At 39.1% G+C, this 24,589-nt stretch overlaps 1 protein-coding gene and 1 pseudogene across 22 annotated transcripts in view; both read left to right on the forward strand.

Moving 5' to 3' along the window:
- TPK1 (thiamin pyrophosphokinase 1) overlaps window positions 1-24,589 on the forward strand; it is a 391,983-nt gene that overhangs the window by 56,379 nt on the left and 311,015 nt on the right. The window lies entirely within an intron of this gene.
- Window positions 954-2,277, forward strand: LOC147373538 (twinfilin-1 pseudogene; annotated as a pseudogene).

A 24,589-nucleotide genomic window follows, 5' to 3' on the forward strand; every position in this document is an offset into this window, starting at 1 on the left:
TTGGAACCAGTCTGTTGTTCCATGTCCAGTTCTAACTGTTGCTTCCTGACCTGCATATAGGTTTCTCAAGAGGCAGGTCAAGTGTTCTGGTATTCCCATCTCTTTCAGAATTTTGGTTGTTTCAGGTACAGTTAATCTTCACTTCCAGGGTCCACTTGTTCCCATTTCTCTGAGGCCAGTTCTTGGAATTGTGGCAGCTCATGTCCTGGGTACAATCTGGTCATCAAATAGTTAATGTCTCCACCTGGGATTTTAGTATCTCTAAGACAGCTCACAGAATATGGCTCAGGATATTATCTAGAGCCCTTGAGAAGGAACTCGATGTCTTTGACTATGCTAACTACTACTAAGTCGCTTCAGTCGTGTCCGACTCTGTGCGACCCCATGGACTGCAGCCCACCAGGCTTCTCCATCCATGGGATTCTCCAGGCAAGAACACTGGAGTGGGTTGCCATTAAATGACTGCATTATTATTATTTAGTCTCCTTTGGCTGTTTTCCTTTGTTTCAGCATTTCTCACTTCTCTGATTAAACTTACTCTTTGACTAAAGTTGTCCACAGACAAAAAGTAGGCAGAGTACATGGTGAGGACCATAGGGCCCTGCTCTGTTTCAGAAATACATATAGTGGTTTTTTTGTATTTGAAGAAAATCAGGTTTTATCTTGAGCTTTGTATTAGCTGATATGTTCTGTTCATTGCTTATTTTAGATAACAATGTGCATTGAGAGTAATTGGCTATGTAGTGGCATAGAGTAGTGTGTAAATTAACTAATATGGAAACCCACAGTAACCATAGTAACTGCTGTTACTTACAGTGAATGTCTGCTCAATGGTCTATGCAAGTACAACTGTTTTTGTTTTCTTGGAAACCTTTCAGCATTTGTTCGGCCCCTGTGCACCAAGTCATATGTATGTATGAAGTAATTGGTATCTCCCATGCATTCTTTAGCATTTTCTTTATTAAAAAAAAAATGTAGGCACTCAGCGCTGGAGCCGGGAGCCCGCGGCCGCCGCCATGTCCCACCAGACCGGCATCCAAGCAAGTGAAGACGTTAAAGATATCTTTGCCAGAGCAAGAAATGGAAAATACAGACTTCTGAAGATATCTATTGAAAATGAGAAACTTGTGATTGGGTCATGTAGGAAGCCTTCAGATTCCTGGGATCAGGATTATGATTCCTTTGTTTTACCCCTGTTGGAGGACAAACAACCGTGCTATGTATTATTCAGGTTAGATTCTCAGAATGCCCAGGGATATGAATGGATATTCATTGCGTGGTCTCCTGATCATTCTCATGTTCATCAGAAAATGTTGTATGCAGCAACAAGAGCAACTCTGAAAAAGGAGTTTGGAGGTGGCCACATTAAAGACGAAATGTTTGGAACAGTAAAGGAAGATGTATCATTACATGGGTATAAAAAATATTTGCTGTCACAGTCTTCTCCTGCCCCACTGACTGCAGCTGAAGAAGAATTAAGACAGATTAAAATTAATGAGGTACAAACTGACGTGAGTGTGGACGCTAAGCATCAAACACTACAAGGAGTAGCATTTCCTATTTCTCAAGAAGCTTTTCAAGCTTTGGAAAAATTGAATAACAGACAGCTGAACTATGTACAATTGGAAATAGATATAAAAAATGAAATCATAATTTTGGCCAACACAATAAATACAGAACTAAAAGATTTGCCAAAGAGGATTCCCAAAGATGCAGCACGTTATCATTTCTTTCTGTATAAACATTCTCATGAAGGAGACTATTTGGAGTCTATAGTTTTTATTTATTCAATGCCTGGATACACATGCAGTATAAGAGAACAAATGCTGTATTCTAGCTGCAAGAGCCCTCTGCTAGAGATTGTAGAAAGACAACTACAAATGGACATCATTAGAAAGATCGAGATAGACAATGGGGATGAGTTGACTGCAGACTTCCTTTATGAAGAAGTACATCCCAAGCAGCATGCACATAAACAGTTTTGCAAAACCAAAAGGCCCTTCAGGAAAAAGAGGAATTCGAAGAATAATTAGGGGTCCAGCTGAAACTGAAGCTACTACTGAATAAAGTTATTATAATACTAGTTTTTTAAGAGTCCAGCTTTTAGTACAGGAGAACTGAAATCATTCCATGTTGATACAGAGTAGAGGGGAAAATTGTACTTTTTGAAAATTAGCACTTTTCACTTCTGTATGTTTATAAAATTAATGTTAAAGAAGACTTATGATTTCTGAGTTAAATCTAGAAAAGAATTCAATATAATGATGTTTAATTTCATCACAGTTTTCATAGAGTGATTATTCCACAGTTTTCATATAATTCTTAAAATTTTATACAGTTGGGCCAATTCCAGAAAAGGCTAATGTCCAAAAGTAAGATACAAGTCTTATTACTGTTTGATGATACATCTTTTTTTTTTTTTTTTAAGGGAGAAAGACCTTAAAATATTCATTCCACTTAATGAATACGTTAAGGACCAGGTTAGGTTATTTTCTAAGCTGAAAACTTCATGTGCCTAGGAAAAAGTGGAAAGTTGCTTGCTCTGAAGAGCAGTGCTCACTCAGACCGTGGGATCATATCTGCAATGTTTAGATGGTGCTTTATTGCAGCAGTCTTTTCTATTTGACTTTCTGGTTTTTTAAATGGCTTTAAAGTTGCAGAAGATCAGCTCACTCTGAAGCCTTAAGGGTACTAGATATTTTCTATACTATAGGACTTCTGATGATGTTGAAAGACATGTTTAAATACCTTTATTAAATTCTCATTCTAGTGCTATAAAATTTTTTCCATTTCAAAAGTAATTCATTTCATTATATGTAGTGTGAGGCAAAATATTTATGTTTAATTGAATATCAAGTTAATATTCGAAAGAAAACAAAACCGTTGTCAACAATATTGAAAACATTTTAAACATCACGATTGATTTGTCAAAAACCATACACTAATAGGCAAATTGTGTTCTTTATCACTTTTGAATGAATGTCCAGATTTAATAAAATTATTTTAAAGTCCTGGTACTCATCAGCCTAACACAGATTAAGAATATGTTTCAGTTTATATCATATTTCAAAACACATTTAACTGTTTCCTAAAGCTTTACATTTTTAGTTACAGCCTCCAGAGATTTTGAGCCTCATTTTCTTCAATACTTGAAATAGAGGGAGCTAGAACACTTCATCATGTGTAATCTGATAAACCTGCTGCAAGAGCCATAATTTTGAGGACTTTTCTAAGTGAATTGTGGGGATCCAGGATTTAGAATTTCTTGATCTAAACTTGCATAAAGGAAATACCAGACATGCACATTTCATAGTATGAAATAAGAAAGTCATTTTTACACTTTATTATCTAAGGTAATATATGCACCTTTCAGAAATCCAATGTGTGTTCAACTAAAGCATGTTAGAATAATTATGAGTTGACAGATTTTGTTTTTTTCCTAGAATTAAGAGTATTTGTGTGGGGTTTTGTTTACAAATAATCATATTTGCATATTTAAACATGCAAAATAAGTACGGTAATGTTGCACTTTTTTATGAAAGAGTTAAGTTTTTCGGTGGGTGCACAGACACAAACACATACACACTACTGCATCGAGAATCCTGGAACTGTTGACTAGAGACCAAGCTGCTGACGCTCTTCTTTTCAGCCGGGAAGAATGTTAACCTGTCATATGGTATAAAATAATTTAGTAGTGAATGTTTTTCTATACCATCCATGTGCAATTATACTCTTAAACTCTATTACACTACATGCAAGTGAACATTCCAGAATATAGATGTGATTATATAATCTTTAATTATTAAACCAATGATTGTTGAAAATCAGTGATGCATTTGTTATAGAGTATAACTCATTGTTTATGTTTTGGGTGATGTCATAACAATAGAAAGTGAATAAAGTATTCCCAGTAAATTTATATAGCAGTGAAGAATTACATGCCTTCTGTGGACATTTTATAAGTGCGTTTTATATTGCAATAAAATTTTTCTCTTTAAATTGCAAAAAAAATGTAGTTTCTTGTGAAATATTAACATACCCAGGATTTAGGAATGACCCATTTTTCTGGTTTATCTGGTCCTTTACTTTAAAAAAAAAAAAAATGATTTAAAGCACCCTTTTGTTGAGAAATTTTGGATACTATATTAGATTAACTTTTTTTAAAAAGAAGTCATCCTCATACACAGAATTTTGAAGCAAATCAGTAGTTATTCTATGTATTTTTAATTGATATTTATTGAGCTGGTGCTTTTCCCTTCATTCTGTATAAGGCTGTTTGAAACAAGCTTAAAATCCTCTGTTCTTGAGAAGCGTTCACTCTTGCTCAGCCTCTGGTGGGTTCTCTCTTTTTCTATGGGTTCTCAGAGACTTAACTTTGCTGTCTCATTATGTTGCCTTCATAAAATTGGGGTAACACTTGCACTCACAGTAAGCCAGGTGGTTATTCATGACCTAATTGTATCATTCTTTGGGTCATTATGGTAAACTCTGGCTTAGATTTGATGAAATACTACTGAAAAAAATCAAAACAGTATATTCATTTTATATAATTTCGGAAGCAATTTTAGAAGGTTGATAGAAGGAAAAGTTTCTCAAGAGGCAGGTCAGGTGGTCTGGTATTCCCATCTCATGAAGAATTTTCCACAGTTTATTGTGATCCACACAGTCAAAGGTTTTGGCATAGTCAATAAAGCAGAAATAGATGTTTTTCTGGAACTCTTGCTTTTTCGATGATCCAGCGGATGTTGGCAATTTGATCTCTGGTTCCTCTGCCTTTTCTAAAACCAGCTTGAACATCTGGAAGTTCATGGTTCAAGTACTGCTGAAGCCTGGCTTGGAGAATTTTGAGCATTACTTTACTAGCCTGTGAGATGAGTGCAAATTGTGTGGTAGTTTGAGCATTCTTTGGCATTGCCTTTCTTTGGGATTGGAATGAAAACTGACCTTTTCCAGTCTTGTGGCCACTGCTGAGTTTTCCAAATTTGCTGGCATATTGAGTGCAGCACTTCCTGACCTGGCTCTTGAGAAACCTGTATGCAGGTCAGGAAGCAACAGTTAGAACTGGACATGGAACAACAGACTGGTTCCAAATAGGAAAAGGAGTATGTCAAGGCTCTATATTGTCATCCTGCTTATTTTAACTTCTATGCAGAGTACATCATGAAAAACGCTGGGCTGGAAGAAGCACAAGCTGGAATCAAGATTGCCGGGAGAAATATCAATAACCTCAGATATGCAGATGACACCACCCTTATGGCAGAAAGTGAAGAGGAACTCAAAAGCCTCTTGATGTAAGTGAAAGAGGAGAGTGAAAAAGTTGGCTTAAAGGTCAACACTCAGAAAACTAAGATCATGGCATCTGGTCCCATACCTGTATGGCAAATAGATGGGGAAACAGTGGAAACAGTGTCAGACTTTATTTTTCTGGGCTCCAAAATCACTGCAGATGGTGACTGCAGCCATTAAATTAAAAGACACTTACTCCTTGCAGGAAAAGTTATGACCAACCTAGATAGCATATTGAAAAACAGAGACATTACTTTGCCAACAAAGGTCCGTCTAGTCAAGGCTATGGTTTTTCCAGTGGTCACGTATGGATGTGAGAGTTGGACTGTGAAGAAAGCTGAGCGCCGAAGAATTGATGCTTTTGAACTGAGTTGTTGAAGAAGACTTTTCAGAGTCCCTTGGACTGCAAGGAGATCCAACCAGTCCACTCTGAAGGAGATCAGCCCTGGGATTTCTTTGGAAGGAATGATGCTAAAGCTGAAACTCCAGTACTTTGGCCACCTCATGCGAAGAGTTGACTCATTGGAAAAGACTCTGATGCTGGGAGGGATTGGGGGCAGGAGGAGAAGGGGATGACAGAGGATGAGATGGCTGGATGGCATCACCGACTCGATGGACATAAGTTTGAGTGAACTCCGGGAGTTGGTGATGGACAGGGAGGCCTGGCGTGCTGCGATTCATGGGGTCGCAAAGAGTTGGACACGACTGAGCGACTGAACTGAACTGAACTGAGAAGGAAAAGTACCAGTATAAAGAAGAAGCTTTACTTTGGTAAACAGGAGAACTTAAGATTGTGACAAAACAGGACGCTAAAATGCCCTTTATCCTTGAGGTTCCTTCAGTTTTCTCATCTGTTTTCTGCTTCTTTGAAGGTTCATTAGGCAGCCTGTGATTCTGCTGGAAGCTCAGTGGCTGTCAATGGGTTACTGAGAATCTCCCACTTAGCCTTTTCTGAGTTTTTCCTATATCAAACTCCAGGTCTCAAACTTGCTGAGATTTGCATGAAGATTTGATATAGTACACAGGAGGAAACGTACATAGATATGGAAGTACGTTAAGCACGGAGGCCTGGGTGGGAGAGTCTGGCTTTGTTCTGCCATTAGGTCAGTCATTTGCTTCTCAAGCCTTAGTTTTCCCTTGAGCAAAATGGAAAAAGTAATACAGGATTTCTAGCCATAATTTGCAGCTGTCTGGAAGGAAGAGATTTTCCTCTGTGATTGTAGGTTCTGGCTGACCTAAGAATTCAGTCGGCATGAGACAGATTAACAAAAGTTTAATAGAAAAGAAAAGCACACAGAAACTTAAGAACATGTGTACATGGCAGAGATCCAGGAAAACTCATGGACATAGTTGAAGCCCTCATCTTAAACATCGTCCTCTACTGAAAACAAAAGATGTTGAGGGTGGAGAGTAGGTTATGAGAGGTTCCCAGGTTAAACACAGTAAACACAGGTGAAGCTGTTAGTGTGGATTTAGGTCATTGCCTTCGCCATCTTTATCAGTTGGGGTTTTTCCTCTTCTTGATACCTCTAGGGAAGACAACCTAATACGTGGAAAGTGGAAGTTGCTCAGTCGTGTCTGACTCTTTGCAACTATGGACTATACAGTCTGTGGAATTCTCCAGGTCAGAATACTGGAGTGGGTAGCCTTTCCTTTCTCCAGGGGATCTTCCCAACCCAGGGATCGAACCCAGGTCTGCTGCATTGCAGGTGGATTAGTTACTGGCTGAGCCACAAGGGAAGCCCTTACAAATGGAGGTTTTCCTTATCAATGTCAATGTTTCTTCAGAAGGGTTAAGTCCTGCTTGGTTTTTGGAGTTCTTCCCCTGTCTGCTGTTTCTTAGAGAATAAACAGCTTAAAATAATTCATAGGTTGGGGTGGAAAATTCTGTTCTCCTAGGGGTTAAATGAAATAGTGGATATATGGTACTTCAATTTCTTGTGTTTTTTATGCTTGTGTTTAGTGAGCGCCTCTGTGCCTGGTCCCAGCAGTGAGTAAGACAAAGCTCATGTCCTCCATGAGCATCTTTCCTAGTGGGGGAGAATATTCAGTGCCTGATACATATAATAAGCAGCTAGTAGATGTTACTGTGTTGTCTAAGAAGTTCTTATAACTCAGCTTATGTAACAGTAGAACTTGCTGCATAATAAAATCATGGCACCTTGTTATTCTCTTTCGGCTGTCAATACTTGGGGGAAAGGAGAGTTCTAATTATCTCCTCACACATCCTTACAATGACTCCTGCTTCATCAGGGCTCAGAGGAGGAAGTGCCAAGAGTTTCAGATGACAGCTTGCTGCGTTGGCACTTACTATTCAGATGCTAATGGGATAAATTCTTTGGCTTTTATACTTGGGAGCAGATTTCATCTGTCTTCTTTAGATTTCATTCATAATCTTACTCACAAGTTCCTTTTAGCTTGTTAGAGAGGTCTGTAATTTTAGAAACCCTACCTGCTGAATTATAATGGTGAAGACCATTATGAGTTGATTAGCAAAAAATAATGTTAAAAAAATTTCATTTTAACTTCAGCATGTCAAGTCTAAAGAAGACATTCACAAACTTACAGCTATCTGGAACACCTTGATTTTTCTCTTAAGCAATAAGGCCAATAATAGCCATATCAGACTGGAGATTAAAAAAAAAAAAAAGCAATTATTTGAGTCTTTGGAATCTCTAGCTGAAATGATCAGAGAAGGGAAGATGATGATCATTATTACTTAAAATGGCCGAAAATATATTTTATTTTGGGGCTGCCACTTCTCTCTCTAGGTTTTTCTACCACTGTTAACCTCTGTTAAAAGATAAACTGAGGCACATTAAAATTTTTAAGAGTTCATTTGAGCATACAGCTCTTGGGCTCAGGCAGCCTCTGATCGGTTGTTAGGAGCAGTCAGTTGCCAGGTGCTGGGGGAAGAGCTTTAATAGGGGACATAGAGAAGCAACACAAGGAAATGATCGATTGGTATTGCTTGTGTGGTTGTCTTATTTGCGAAAAGTCCAGTTGGGTGTTTGTGATTGGTTGTTCTTATGTTTAATTTTCTCATTTGAGGGTACCCTTGTAGTTGACTCTGGCTTAGATTTGCATTTGCTTATGTAAAGGCCTTAGAGCCACCCCAGTCTCACAACCTCCTTGTTTAACACGTCTTTCCCCATTCACAGTGTCAGCAACCTTTTTTGTGTGTTTGACTGTCTTTGAGTGCTAAGTCACTTCAGTTCTTTCCAACTCTTTGTGACTCTGTGGACTGTAGCCTGCCAGGCTCCTCTATCCATGTCATTTTCCAGGCAAGAAAATTGGAGTGTGTTGCCATTTCCTTGACCCCCTTTGGCATTTGGTATTTTCTCTGCCTGGAATGCCCTATCTCTTCTGCCCTGGGCATTCATACCCACCTTCTGACAGCTGGAGTGCATCTTCTGTGACCACCCTGTTCCCCTGGGGGATGCGTGTTTTCCCTCCTATGAGATCTCATTGTACTTAGCACATTGGGTTTGGTTGGTTTAATCTATTGTTCTTGTGCTATTTGGGGACTTATTTTCCCTCTTTGGCCACAAAACATGAATCACCATCTTAATATCTTCAGCTCTTTCCTGGCATCCCCGGGAAATAATGGCTTTTAAATGTAAACATTCGTTTCTGTTAGAAAAGCAGAGAACAGGTTGATCATTCTCTATTAATACTCTAGTGTCTCTTATCCTGGCATCTAATTCCATAAGCTTTAATTGATTTATTTATAAACTAGAGGCAACTCACAAATTTTCGTGACCTTGGTATAAACTAATAGGAAGGGTAGCTTAAATACTGGTTTTAATTGCAGCCACTAATTGTAAGATGTACGATTTTTTAGACATGCCGTTAAAAAGGGGAAAAAGAAGAACTGACACAGTGTTAAGATACCACTGATTCTAAAATACATCCTGAATGCATCCTAAATTGCAGTTTAGAAAGGCTAAAATGTGCAAAAATGTTCACTTTTAAGTCAGTGAAATGTGGTCATGTTATACCTTCTAAAAAGATTTAAGAAATCATCAAGGAACACAGTGAAAATTTGGTTTCCATTTAGTTTCCTTTCCTGCATTTCCATTTTGGTAGATGTATGTATCTACCAAAGTCTTTAAGGAAGGAAGTTGTCAAGTGCCCAATGTCTGGAAGTTGGAGGACTGATTTTTCAGAGGATCTGGGCACCCATCAGATTATCTAACTGCTTTCATAATATTAGACATAACTTACAAATAAACACAGTAAGAGAGTTGTAAGTGGAGTTGATTAGTCATGCCTATTCCTAAAAATTTTGAATAAACTTATTGTGTTTGAAAAGTTTGAATTATAAGACATATTTATGAGAAACAGTACACATTGCCTTGCAAAAGGATTTGTAGCTAAAATTAACACTGATGCCTACTGAGAAATGAGTTGTTTTGCTTCAGTCTCATGTAATTGCTTGGTACAAAGGTCAGTTGTAAGGGCATGAGGATTAGTTTCATTTCACTTGATTCAACTAATGTGTCAGGATTCGTCATATGCTGGGTGGTGGAAATAAGGAAACCCTGGTGATGGTTTGGTTGTTCTTCAGGTTTCTTCCAGCTTTTTACATGTGTGCTGTACTTTGACAGCTGTTGATTGTTCTGTATTAATATTGGGGTCACAGAGGACTGTGGACATGGCACCAACTCTCCTACTTTGAGCTAATCTGCAGCGAAACAGTGGACTCAAGGATGAGGGAGTATAGTCTTATCTCAACCTCTGGCAACAGTGAACCATTTAAATCTTAACTGTCTTCACTGGGCCTTGAGTTTTGATATTGCCTTTTTGATGGTGAGGTTAGAAATAATAGTACTCACTCTTTTCCTCTTCATGGACTCAGTCTGTGACTTTCTAGTGCTATCGAAGTGGAATTCAGTTTGTAGCTGGTTTAGAACTGGACCATATGCCTCATTAAGTGAAGGGCACCCATAGTGAGCCTGCCCTGATTTGTTCTTTACATTAAAAAAAAAAGTTCTAAGATTGTGTTTCTGTTTATACAGGGTATGGTGACATTAGAAGCAAGTTTTTAAGACACCGAAAGTCTTATAGATTAGTTGGGAAGAAATAGACTCACAGATATAGGAAACAAACAATAGTTACCAAATGAGAAAGCGGTGGGAAGGGGGTTCATTAAGAGTTTGGGATTAATATATACAGACTATTATGTATAAAATAGATAACCAACGAGGACCTGCTGTATAACATAGGGAATTGTATTCTATAACTTTGTTGTAACCCATAATGGAAAAGAATCTCAAAAAGAATACATTATAAATATAGTCAAAAAGTTTGTTCAGGTTTCCATATAAGAGCTTACCAAACACCTAAATGAACTTGGTCCCCAACTCTGTATAACTGAATCAGTTTGCTTTGCACCTTAAACTAATACAACATTGTAAGCCAACTGTACCTCAATACATTTTTAAAAAAGTAAATCAAAAAATTAATTGGAAAGAAATATTTCGGACACTGTAAAATTATGATGGCTAGGTTTGTGTACAAATGTGTATGGCTACTTTTAATGTAACTATTCTAGTGATAAAAGGAACAGCACAATGGGTGGTTTTAAAAGTTTATGTTAGGAACAGTTATTTCATGACTTCTCTGTGCCAGGGCCTAGGTGAAATTTTGAAGAGAAAACAGAAAATTTTCTATATACATGCTTAAAGTGTATCAGCTGTTGTTGAGTGAGAAGCAGGTAACTATTACTAGCAAAAGGAATTAAATATTATGGTTTTTAGGTGAGAATGATTAATGGGATAAAAGGAAGAGACGTTGGAAAAATAAAACATTTCCTCTTAAGTTGTGAGTGATAAGAAGGTCCTTGCCGGGGGCAGAAAGCTGTTGGCTGAGAATTTACTTAATGCTCTGTGTCAGGCACCGTTTTTGGCTGTGTGATCGCTCACTGAATCTTTCATTGTTGCGGTCCACACTGGTGGGCTCAGATGTTAAATCAGTTACTCAAGTTTTCAAGTCGCACGGCCAATAAGTGACAGTACTGGGATTTGAATTATGTCTGTGTGATCCCAAAGCCCATGTTCTTAATCATTGCACTATTCTAGATGGCAGAAAGGGTGGAGGGAAAACCATGTGCAAAGACGTGAAAACTAAAAGTGCCCGTTGGATTTACAGAAGATGAGCTTGTCTAGATTTGCTTCCTGGACTAGAGCTGCAGTGTAGCTGAGATGATACCTTTAAAGCCAAGTCTGTGATACAGCTCCCTGCCCAACCAGGAGTTGCTCTTAAGCCATTGATTTATTAGCTCCATGTTAACTGAGCACCTACTGTGTACCAAGCATTTTCCATGGTGCTGGAGGTTCAGAAATGAGCATGACTTTGGCTTCAAAACTCAAGTATGGTCATGATACCATGATTTTCAGCTATGATGTCTTGTTTTGTGCATTTGCCTAGAAAATTCCTTATGCCATCTTTAGATAAATGTCTTCTTTGGTATTTTATAGTTTTATAACCCTATTTAAATACTTAAGTCTGTGTGTAAATGTATATACCATCTCTAAACACACACACATACTATGCATACGCATGCTGTGTACATGTAGTTCCATAACTCTCTTCTAGGATTAATCTCAGTATGTGATTCGAGCCAGACAATTAACAGTATCTTTCTCTTCAACTTTCTTCTAAGTAGGAGGCCCCTTCATTTTCCCTATTGAATTTTGCTGCTTTGATATTTCAGGTGGTTCATAATTTCAGTGCTCTAGCTCTTGACTTAAAAATGCATTATGCATGCTGATAAAATTCTTTGTAAAGTTCTATAAACAAATATTAATTTGTGAATAAATGAACAGAAATGCAGATTGCTTTAAGTAATTTCTGACTGGTACTGCTTCCTCCCTCTTCCCAACCATCCCACTTTTTCCAGCTTCTTCTTTTCTGATAGAAACATCATTTTGAGGTCTAGGCCCACATTTCTCAGTTTTCTAATCTTATATAATCTACTACCTTGGCTCACAAATTTTCCCTTTTACCTCCTTTTAAAAAAGCTTTTAAATATTATGCAGACTTGATTTAAGCCTTTATATAATATAAAAGGAAATGCAGCAAAGTTAATAATTTCCTTCCCCCTTTTTATTCTCATTTTCTAAGGTAATTGGTTTTAACGTGTTACACCTTTTTCTTGCTCATTTCTGGTAACTACTGATGAAGAGAAATGCTCTGTGTGAGAGAACTAGGAAAATACTAATAGCATTGGGAATTGGGACATGAGTAAATTCTTAAGTTTAACACTGATTTATAAAAATCTTACCCTAAGCTTTGAAGAGCAAATATTTTTTGAGTCCTCTACCACATATTTCAGTGGAGGAACCCACCTCCCCCGCCCCCGCCATTTTGCTCTTTGGAGTCTACTCTAGTAAATCGAGTCTCCCTTTGCTGTCCTGAGAACCCTATTGAAAGTTACTTTTCCTAGCTTTGTAAAAGACTTTTCAATCTACTTAGTCTAATTAGCATAAGTTATTTGATAATTTGGCTCAGAAAGAAAGCTAGATAGTGTTCTACAAATTACCTGCTTTTAATTCTTACTCTGAAACCTCAGTAATCTGCTATTTTAGTGCTTCTTACGTTCCAGTGTGGTGTTTAAAGATTGTTGACCATTGTCTTATTTGGGGTGGGGGACATTTTTTTTTCTTGAGCTCCAAAATCACCTTGGATGGGGATTGCAAGTAAAAGACACTTGCTCCCTGGAAGGAAAGCTATGACAAACCTAGACAGTGTATTAAGAAGCAGAGACATCACTTTGGTGACAAAGGTCCGTGTAGTCAAAAGCTATGGTTTTTTCAGTAGTCATGTACAGATGTGAGAGTTGGATAGTAAAGAAGGCTGAGCACCAAAGAATTGATACTTTCGAACTGTGGTACTGGAGAAAACTCTTGAGAGCTCCTTGGACAGCAAGGAGATAAAAACGAGTCAATCCTAAAGGAAATAAACCCTGAATATTCACTGGAAGGACTGATGCTGAAGCTCCAATACTTTGGCCATCTGATGCAAACTGCTGACTCACTGGAAAAGACGCTGATGCTGGGAAAGATTGAAAGCAAAATGAGAAGGGGGTAGAGGATGAGATGGTTCAAGAGCATCACTGGTTCAGTGGACATGTATTTGAGCAAACTCTGGGAGATGGTGATGGACAGGGAAGCCGGGCCTGCTGCAGTCCACGGGGTCACAAAGAGTTGGGCATGACTTAGCGAATGAACAACAACAACAAAATTGCCTGGGAAGGGTTCTTTTCTTTCGATCAGTTAAACTCATTTATTTTGCTTTTTTCTTTTTTAACAAGCACAAGGTGCCAAATGCATAAGATATAAAAAAATGAAGAGATAAATCGTAATGCTCCCTCCTGGTTTTGTGCTCCCGCCAACAGTTTACCTCTTTGCTATTCTTGGCATTTACAGAAATGCATGTTTATTGTCTTAAAAAGTTTTGCACACATGGTTGTGTAATATATCCATTTATTTGCTTTTCCTGTTTATTTTTATCTTGGAGGTTTTTTCCACAATAGATAATATGGAGCTGTTCCATTCTGTGGGACATAACAAAGCCCACTGCTAATATATTGTTTTCATTGTTTCTCTATTAAGAAGAAACAACTCTTGGATATTTTTGCTTATAGGCTATTTTGTGTAGGTGTCATTTCTATGAAAAAGGAAAAAAAAAAAAAGAGAAACCTGACCTTTTCTGTTTTCTTCACCTGGACCTGCCCCTGACTGATGCCGATAAGGTTGTGTCAGAGAGCTTACCTGTTGACCTAGCGTGCATCATTTGATGGTGGTCTCATGACTGTAGGCGTTCCTCTTGAATTCTCTGAAAGCCCACGGTGCCCGTGGGATAAAAATGCGCACCTGTTCTGAGATTTCCTCCTTGTGGATTGACTCTGAATATAGAGGCCTCTGTGTGTGTAATCAGAATCAGTTACTGGTACACAGTTCTTCTGAGTTTAAATCTGTGCATTTTCGTCTTTCAAAAGAACAAACATAAAGAGCTCTGTTCAGAAGTATTTTGATTCCTTGGTTGTGTGCTATGTAATCAGTGTCAATTTGAGAAGGTAGTTGAAGGTGTTTAGTAAACTCTGAAACTCCAAATAAGTCAGTTGTTTTCTCCTTACAAATTGTAGGTCTCAAAACATAATTCAGTGGCTTGAGTATGTCCCAATTTAGCTTGATTCGGACTTATTTTGATTATTAATATTGGTATGACTCGAGTCAGTTCTTTTTAAGGAATTTTAGAAGAAAGAGGAGCAGTTTCCATATTGTCGTTATTTATTCATAGCTTTGTTATTAGTGAAGCCTACCAAGCTTTGTGCATCTGTTCCCCGAATGGCTGTCACCAACTACGCAGACTCAAGCAGGGAGGCTAGAGAAAGTGTTAAAAGGGAGTGTTTACTGCCAGGGTGGACTCCTTTGAGCCTGTTTGATCCTCTTTCTATGGCTGGCCCGTGAAAGGGAGTCTGTGCTTCTGAAGGTGGTTGGAAACGTATTGAGGTGGCAGGAATAGCCTTAGGATAATACATAGGCCCCCTGTTTTAGAAGCACTTGCCAAACTTATATGGACTCTGCTTTCAGAAAACATTTTCAACTGACTCTTCAAGTGTGGGTTCTGTTGTGGGTCCAGCTGTCAACACATCAGAAGCAGTGTGATGGACTGAAATTTTCAGGACTTGATGATGAATCCTTAGGGTTACGCCATTACATCTCCAGCTTTCTGGGCAATGATCGATTTTCTTGATTGACAGGGAATGTGGTTTACTGTGGCCTGGGTCAGCGGGGCAAGCTATAGTGGATGGTGCAGCTTTGAAGTGTGTCAGCAACTTGAAGTGTCAGTGTGCCAAGTGGAAGAACACACCTCCTTCCTGTGGGCTATAGTGAGGATGTGTTTATTGGGAACAAGAATATGGCTCACCTTGGCAAGGGTACCTTTTTATATGTCCTGAAAGACTCAAAACTTTGTCACACTTACCCTCCCTTCCCTATTTGCTCTGTTTCTTACACAGCAGAAGCTTATAGTAATTTTGAAATACAAACTGTTCTTTTTTAAAACACACATTTCTAGCATAGGTGGTCCTGCAAAAATTTACTGGGGCATTTTGTTTTTACTGGTGTAGTTTTATAGTTGTTGTTTAGTCGCTAAGTCGAGTCTGACTCTGTAACCCTGTAGGCTGTAGCCCTAAAGGAAACTAACCCTGAATATTCATTGGAAGGACTGATGCTGAAGCTGAAGCTCCAATACTTTGCCCACCTGTTGCGAACAGCCAACTCATTGGAAAAGACCCCGATGCTGGGAAAGTTTGAAGGCAGGAAGAGAAAGTGAAAGTCGCTCAGTCTTGTCCGACTCTTGTCCGACTCCATGGACTATATTTTTCTTCAGGCCAGAATATTGGAGTGGGTAGCCTTTCCCTTCTCCAGGGGATCTTCCCAACCCAGGGATTGAACCCATGTCTCCCGCATTGCGGGCAGATTCTTTACCACCTGAGCTATCAGGGAAGGGGATGACAAAGGATGAAATGATTGAATGGCATCACCGACTCAAAGGACATGAGTTTGAGCAAACTCCAGGAGGTGGTGAAGAACAGGGAAGTCTGGCGTGCTGCAGTCCATGAGGTTGCAAAGAATCAGACACAAATGAGCAACTGAAGAACAACAATAGACTGTAGCCCTCCAGGTTTCTCTGTCCATGGGATTTCTCAGGCAAGAATACTGGAAGTGGGTTGCCATTTCCTTTTCCAGGGAATTTTCCCCACCCAGGAATGGAACCCGTGTCTCCTGCATTGGCAGGCAGATTTTTTTTTACCACTGAGCCACCAGGGAAGCCTAGTATTGACGATAGTCTTGAGTATAGGGACACAGAATCTGGAAAATAGGCTGGAAGATGGTGTCTTCAAAGCTTCTAGTGTGTATGCCTCTCTTCTAGTGTGAGGGCGCCAATATCAGAAAAGTATCTCCTTTGAATCTGCTTTTAAATCACAGGTAAATTACTAGTGAATGCTGATACGGAGCTAAAAAGAGGATGCATTCTGGATAGTCTAGGTCCTAATATTTCTCACAGGCAAGGTATCTTCAACTCTAGATATTTTGTATTATCGCAAGTCTTATAATCTATTCACCAAATATCAGCCCGATGGAAAGACAAAGCATAATTTACACTAAACGATACTTTTTGACATCCTTTCCGTACATAAAATGTATTCCAAATGTCCGATACAATGGAAAATGGAAAAAGTCTCCAAAACAGTATGCTCAGTGAAAAGGCTATGATATATACAATAGATTATGAATATGCATGAACTGCTACTAGGAAAATCCCAACAAATAACCAAACTGCCATTTTTCAATGTCCCGTTATCTGAGAATGAATATGTTAAATTTCAGGCTAACTGCGTATTAGAAATGCACTTAGAGACTTCTTGGTTGTCCATTGGTTAGCTTTATAGTAAGATTGCCAAACCTGGATGTACTCATTCTTGCTACAGGGAGCTAATGCTCTTAGGGGGAAATGGATTTAACACATTTAGGACCTATTTACACTTAGAATCTGAAAGCTCAGACGACAGTAACTGGATACAGTCTCAGGTCTACAGGACTCAGTGGGATATTATTAAAATGATCTCTTTCTTCCCTAAATAGGTGCTAAATGTAAATACTCATTTAACTTTAGAAGACTTAATCCATTCTCATAGGAAATATCTCAGAGCTCTTCAATTTTGTGGTTGTACTTCTGCAGACCGTCTCCAGTTTCTTTTGGTGTGTGTGTGTGTTACAATGGTCAAAATACCATTTTGCTGTTTCAAGGCAAGATGATTGGTTTTGTTGCTGTCTTTTCTAGTGTCCTTACTGGAATATTATGTATAAAATGCATTTAAGAGTAGTATTGTGGGTCCCAGGACTTAGAGTCATTGTATTTTATAAGGGTGTTATTTCATTCTGTGAGGAATTGTATTGTGTATTGGAGACACTGGTTCCAGGAAAATTGGGGAGAGTCACTTGATTGTTAGAATAGCTGACGTCAGCTTATTGGGCCTGAAGTCAGAGTTGGATGACCTACTCAGAAAATACATGTAGAGTGCTTTCTATGAAAATGAGGAGTAAGCAGCAAAGAAATTGAAACGTGTGTCCTATCAGATAGGAAAAGCGCCAATAGAGGGCGTATCCTGAGAAGTCCCTGGTAGCTCAGTCGGTGAAGAATACACCTGCAGTGCAGGAAACTCCGGTTTGATCCCTGGGTCGAGAAGATTCCCTGGATAAGGGAATGGCTACTCACTGCAGTATTCTTGCCTAGAGAATTCCTTGGACAGAGGAACCTGGTGGGCTACAGTCCATGGGGTTGCAAAGAGTCAGACACGACTGAGCAACTAAACCCCACCACCTGAGACGGTGAAGGGAAGAGTATGTTTCAGGAACGATATGAGAAGTGGTCTGTTCTGTTATGCTACTAAGACATGTTGGACAGTATGAGACTTGGGATTTAGCTTGTTGAATTTTTACACCACGAGGTCATCAGTGACCGTGGCAGTAGTTCTTTTCAGGAGATGCTGGGATCGAAATCTCACGGAAGTAGGTTTTGCTCAAGAATGAAGCAGAGAAGTAGGGTGGAAGCTGAAGATATAGGGAAGAGGGACCATGTAACTTATCATCCAAACCAGGACACTGCCTATGGAAGAGGGCACAGTTTATTATTATGCTTATGTATCTAAATTGTATTGAATGGTCACTCAGTCTGGGCGGGCAAGAGAGATTTCTAAGGAACCATCTCTTTGTCTCTATGTTTTCTGTCTCTGAAGCAATTTCTTACTTTTTATGACTTACCAATTCTTAGTCTGTTGGTAATTTGAGTATTTTAATAGACTTTGGTATGGAATATTTGTTCAGAACTTTTTAATAGTTTTGCTTTGTCTACATGCAATTTATTTCCTCAATGAATTGACAGTTTGGATTTCCCTATGCACACTTAAAAAAAAACTTGCTTTTATATCTAGAAGTTTGTGCAATATAAAAAATGAAATTCAGTGCCCTAGAGTTTTCATTGTTTAATTGAAATACTTTTAGGGATGAGAGATTCATAATAATGGTCTTTGGTTCTCTGACAAAATAACTATTATGTATAATGACTGGCTTGTGTTTTGGCTAATACAGATTTTATCTGAGCTCTAGTATTTTTAAAAAACAGATCCTAAACCCTAGATAACTTGGTAATGCATTTCAGTAAATCATTTTTCTATTGTAAATTATATTTTATTTCAATGTATTTTCATTTAGAGTAGAGGTGTTCAATCCTTTTTTGATCTCATACCATGTTAGCTAAAGAAAAAAGCAACCAATTTATGTTTATAAAATAATTGCAAATGATTATCATTGTGATATATATACACATTTTTTTAAGACAACAGCAATTAAAAAGTGAGATAAAGATGAAATGGACAGTATTTTAAAATAATGTTGCTATTATGATGGCTTTCTTCTATCATTAGCTTGAGGTACTGGGCCTCTCAACTATGGCCAATTAGCTTGAGGCACTGGCCAATCTCAACTATGATTGCCTACAGGGGCTTCCCTGTAGCTCAGATGGTAAAGAATCTGCCTGTAGTGCAGGAGACCTGTGTTCAATCCCTGGGTCTGGAATATCCTCTGGAGAAGGAAATGGAAATCCTTTCCAGTATTCTTGCCTGGATAGAAGAGCCTGGTGGGCTACAGTCTGGGGTTGCAGAGTCGGACATGACTGAGTGACTAACACTGCAGTACAATATTAGACTCTCTTACAATGCTTTTTAAAAAAATCATGACACTCATGCCCTTCTGCAGATACATTGAGTCAGAAGCTCTAGGAAAGGTGATTGGCTTGTTGTTGTTTGATCTTTGATTCTGATATACAGGGAAGTTGAGATCACTGTTGTATATACTTATGGGTAAATACTTCGCTTCCTCTCTCCTCCTTCCTTTACTCTTTCCTTTCTCTCTCTCTCTCTCTTCTCTCCTGTCTCTCTTTACTTCCCTCCTTTTTCCTTCCTTCCAATAAGTTCTGGCCAGGACTAAAAAGATTATATTTGAAGCTTGTTAAGAGAGAATCCCTTGGACTGAGGAAGCTTGTGGGCTACAGTCTATGGGGTTGCAAAGAGTCGGGCACAACTGAGTGACTAAATAACAAAGTTTACTTCTAGAAGTTACCAGTTTGTCCAGTTTCTTGTATGATGCTTTCACAGAATTTGTATTATCTTCAATATGTTTTGAAGAATATTTAAAACTACTTAGTTCAGTTCAGTTGCTTAGTTGTGTCCGACTCTTTGCGACCCCATGGATTGCAGCATGCCACGATTCCCTGTCCATCACCACCTCCTAGAGCTTATTCAAATTCATGTACATGAAGTTGGTGATGCCATCCAACCATCTCATCCTCTGTCGTCCCCTTCTCCTGCTTTCAGTCTCTCCCAGCATCTGAGTCTTTTCAAATGAGTCAGTACTTTGCATTAGGTGGCCAAAGTATTGGAGTTTCAGCTTCAGCATCAGTCCTTGCAATGAATATTCAGGACTGATCACCTTTAGGATGGACTGGTTGGACCTCCCTGCAGTCCAAGGGACTCTCAAGAGTCTTCCCCAGCACCACAGTTCAAAAGCATCAATTCTTCAGCACTCAGCTCTCTTTATAGTCCAACTCTCACATCCATACATGACTACTGGAAAAACCATAGCTTTGACTAGATGGTCCGTTGTTGGCAAAGTAATGTCTCTGCTTTTTAATATGCTCTCTAAGTTGGTCATAACATTTCTTCCAAGGAGCAAGCGTCTTTTAATTTCATGGCTGTGGTCACCATCTACAGTGATTTTGGAGCCCCCTAAAATAGTCTCTCATTGTTTCCACTGTTTCCCCATCTATTTGCTATGAAGTGATGGTACTGGATGCCATGATCTTAGTTTTCTTGAATGTTGAGTTTTAAGCCAACTTTTTCATTCTCCTCTTTCACTTTAATCAAGAGGCTCTTTAGTTCTTCGCTTTTGGCCATAAGGGTGGTGTCATCTGCATATCTGAGGTTATTGATATTTCTCCCAGCAGTCTTGATTCTACTTTGTGCTTCATCCAGCCCAACATTTCTCATGATGTACTCTCTGCATATAAGTTAAATAAGCAGGGTAACAATATACAGCCTTGCCGTACTCGTTTCCCAATTTGGAACCAGTTTGTTGTTCCATGTGAAGTTGTAACTGTTTCTTGTTGACCTGCATACGTATTTCTTTGGAGACAGGTCAGATGGTTTGGTATTCCCGTCTCTTCAAGAATTTTCCACAGTTTGATGTGATCCACACGGTCAAAGTTTTGGTATAGTCAATAAAACAGAACTAGATGTTTTTCTGTAATACTTCCAAGGCAAGCCGTTCAGTATCCCTCTAATCCAAGTCCATGCCACAACTAGTAATGCTGAAGAAGCTGAAGTTGAATGATTCAGTGAAGACCTACAAGATCTTCTAGAACTAACACCCAAAAAAGATGTCCTTTTCATTATAGGGGACTGGAATGCAAAAGTAGGAAGTCAAGAGATACCTAGAGTAACAGGCAAATTTGGCCTTGGAGTACAAAACGAAGCAGGTCAAAGGTTAATAGAGTTTTGTCAAGAGTACGCACTGGTCATAGCAAACACCCTTTTCCAACAACACAAGAGAAGATTCTAGACATGGACACCACTAGATTGTCAATACTGAAATCAAATTGTTTATATTCTTGGCAGCCGAAGTGCAGTCAGCAAATACAAGACCAGGAGCTGACTGTGACTCAGATCATGAACTCCTTATTGCCAAGTTCAGACTTAATTGAAGAAAGTAGGGAAAACCACTAGACCAGCCAGGTATGACCTAAGTCAAATCACTTATGATTATACAGTGGAAGTGGGAAATAGATTCAATGAAGTAGATCTGATAGACAGAGTGCCTGAAGAACTGTAGACAGAGGTTTGTGACATTCTACTGGAAGCAGTGATCAAGACCAATTCCCAAGAAAAAGAAATGCAAAAAGGCAAAATGGCTGTCTGAGGAGGCCTTACAAATAGCTGTGAAAAGAAGAAAAGTGAAAGGCAAAGGAGAAAAGGAAAGATAGACCCATTTGAATGCAGATTTCCAAAGAATAGCAAGGAGAGATAAGAAAGCCTTCCTCAGTGATCAATGCAGAGAAATACAAGAAAACAATAGAATAGGAAAGACTAGAAATCTCTTCAAGAAAATTAGAGATAACAAGGGAACATTTTGGAAGAAAAATTATGACCAACCTAGACACCATGTTAAAAAGCAGAGACATTATTTTGCCAACAAAGGTCCATTTAGTCAAAGCTATGATTTTTCCGTAGTCATGTATGGATGTGAGAATTGGATTATAAAGAAAGTTGAGTGCCAAAGAATTGATGCTTTTGGACTGTGGTGCTGGAGAAGACTTTTAAGAGTCCCTTGGACTGCAAGGAGATCCAACCAGTCCATCCTAAAGGAAATCAGTCCTGAATATTCATTGGAAGGACTGATGTTGAAGCTGAAACCACAATACTTTGGCTACTTGATGTGAAGATCTGACTCGTTTGGAAAGACCCTGATGCTGGGAAAGATTGAAGGCAGGAGCAGAAGGGGATGACAGAGGATGAGATGGTTGTCTGGCATCACCGAGACAATGGACATGAGTTTGAGTAAACTCTGGAGGTTGGTGATGGACAGGGAAGCCTGGTGTGCTGTAGTCCATGGGGTCGTTGGACACAACTGAGCAAGTGAACTGAAGGGAACATTTCATGCAAAGGTGAGCAAAGTAAAGGACAGAAATGGTAGAGACCTAACTGAACCAGAAGATATTAAGAAGTGGTGGCAAGAATGCACAGAAGAACTATACAAAACAGATCTTCATGACCCAGGTAACCACAATGGTGTGATCACTCGCCTAGAGCCAGACATCCTGGAATGCAAAGTCAAGTTGGCCTTAGGAAGCATCACTACAAACAAAGCTAGTGGAGGTGATGGAATTTCAGTTGAGCTATTTCAAATCCTAAAAAATGATGCTGTGAAAAAGTGCTGCACTCAATATGCCAGAAAATTTGGAAAATTCAGCAGTGGCCACAGGACTGGAAAAGGTCAGTTTTCATTCCAGTCCCAAAGAAAGGCAATGCCAAAGAATGTTCCAACTTCTGCACAATTGGACTCATCTCACATGGTAGCAAAGTAATGCTCAAAATTCTCCAAGCCAGGCTTCAACAGTACATGAACTGTGAACTTCTAGATGTTTAAGCTAGATTTAGAAAATGCAGAGGAACCAGGGATCAAATTGCCAACATCCATTGGATCATCCAAAAAAAAAAAAATCTACTCAGCCATTTGGTAAAGATTAGTTTGTTTTGTTGTTCGGTGCCTCAGTCCTGTTGCTCTTTGTGTCCCCATGGACTGCAGTGCGCCAGGCCTCGCTGTCCTTCACTATCTCCCGGAGGTTGCTCAAACTCATGTCCATTGAGTCAGTGATGCCATCCAACCATCTCGTCCTCTGTCCTCCCCTTCTCCTGTCTTCAGTCTTTCCCAGCATCAGGGTCTTTTCCAAGGAGTCAGTTCTTCACATATGGCCAAAGTATTGGAGTTTCAGTTTTCAGCATCAGTCCTTCCAGTGAATATTCAGGACTGATTTCTTTTAGGATGGAGTGGTTGGATCTCCTTGCAGTCCAAGGGACTCTCAAGAGTCTTCTCCAACACCACAGTTCAAAAGCATCATTTCTTTGGTGCTCAGCTTTCTTTATGGTCCAACTGTCACATTCATACATGACTACTGGAAAAACCTCCTAATAAGCTGAGTAAATGAGGGAAATGAAGGTGAACTGCTGCTGCCATTGTGTGGGGCTCACTTTTTTTTCCCTTAGGTGATCTCATGGGTCATTTCTAAGCCATGACCCCCTACTGTAAGGACAAGTGAGGTTCCAGTGCCAGTCTGGTTAGTAACTAATACTGTGTTAATTTCTTACTAATTAAAAAAATGCCAACCCTTTCACTGTTCAGTTGGATGACTGTTTTAGATAATTGTATCAGAGATGTGAATAGGATCTAGCTCTCTGTATAATCCAAATAATTTTTATTCTCAGAGATCTGAAATTAAAAAATTGCTTTTCTTGAGATTTGCTATTGTCTTTTTATTTTCTTAATAGAAAATATTGATGTAATTATTTTCCAAAGATGAAATAGAACAATCTTTGCCTTCTGATGCAGTGTTTTTTTTTTCCCCCTCTTCTTGGATTTATACGTGAAGTCCAGAAACACTTTTGGGCTCTATTTATATGACAGTTACGTTCTATGGAATAATTGTGGAATGACTATTTTATGGAATAATTTTCAGTTCTGTTTTTTCTCTAGCCCCAGGGTGTTAAAAAAAATTAAGACTTTAATTTTTAAAAAACAGCTTCATATTTATAGACAAATTGAGAAGATGGTAGAAAAAGGTTCCTATGTATCCCCCTATTTTCCCATTTATCTGCACCTTCCATCAGTATGGAGTGTTACAATTAGTGAACCCATATTGACATTATTAATTCCATAGCTTATTCAGATTTCCTTAGTTTTTACCTAATGACCCTGTTGTGACCCAAGGTTTCAGTCAACCTACAGTATTATGTTTAATCGTCCTGTCTCCTTAGGAACCTGTTGGCTGCGGCAGTTTCTCAGATTTTCCTTGTTTTTGTTGACCTCAGCGGTTTTGAGGTGTATTGACCAAAGACTGATGCTGGGAGGGATTGGGGGCAAGAGGAGAAGGGGACGACAGAGGATGAGATGGCTGGATGGCATCACTGACTCGATGGACGTGAGCCTGAGTGAACTCCAGGAGTTGGTGATGGACAGGGAGGCCTGGCGTGCTGCGATTCATGGGGTCGCAAAGAGTCGGACACGATTGAACGACTGATCTGATCTGATCTGATCTGATTGTAGTATGTGTCTCTGTTGAAATTTTCCTGAGTTATTTTTCTTGATTAGACTGGGGATATGGAATTTGGAGAAGAAGATAAAGAGATAGAATGCTGTTTTCATCATCCTGTTTATGACTGCTGATGCTGACCTTGATCACCTGACTAAAGTGGTGTTGGTCAGGTTTCTCCTCTGTAAAGATTTCCCCCTGTTTTCGTAGTGTACACTCTTTGGAAGGACACTTCTCTGTGCAGCCCATACTACACAGAGCCCACAACTGTGCTTCCACTCTTTAGGATGGAGTATCTCCTTAAGTAAATAGTGATTTCTTTGGAATTCTTCTGCTTGGGATGTATGTTTATTTCCTCCTATTTTATTAA

This window comes from Bos grunniens, chromosome 4 (assembly GCF_055505025.1).
Source record: "Bos grunniens cultivar Pamir isolate PY7600 chromosome 4, Bosgru_T2T1.0, whole genome shotgun sequence".
In the NCBI taxonomy this organism is placed as follows: domain Eukaryota; kingdom Metazoa; phylum Chordata; class Mammalia; order Artiodactyla; family Bovidae; genus Bos; species Bos grunniens.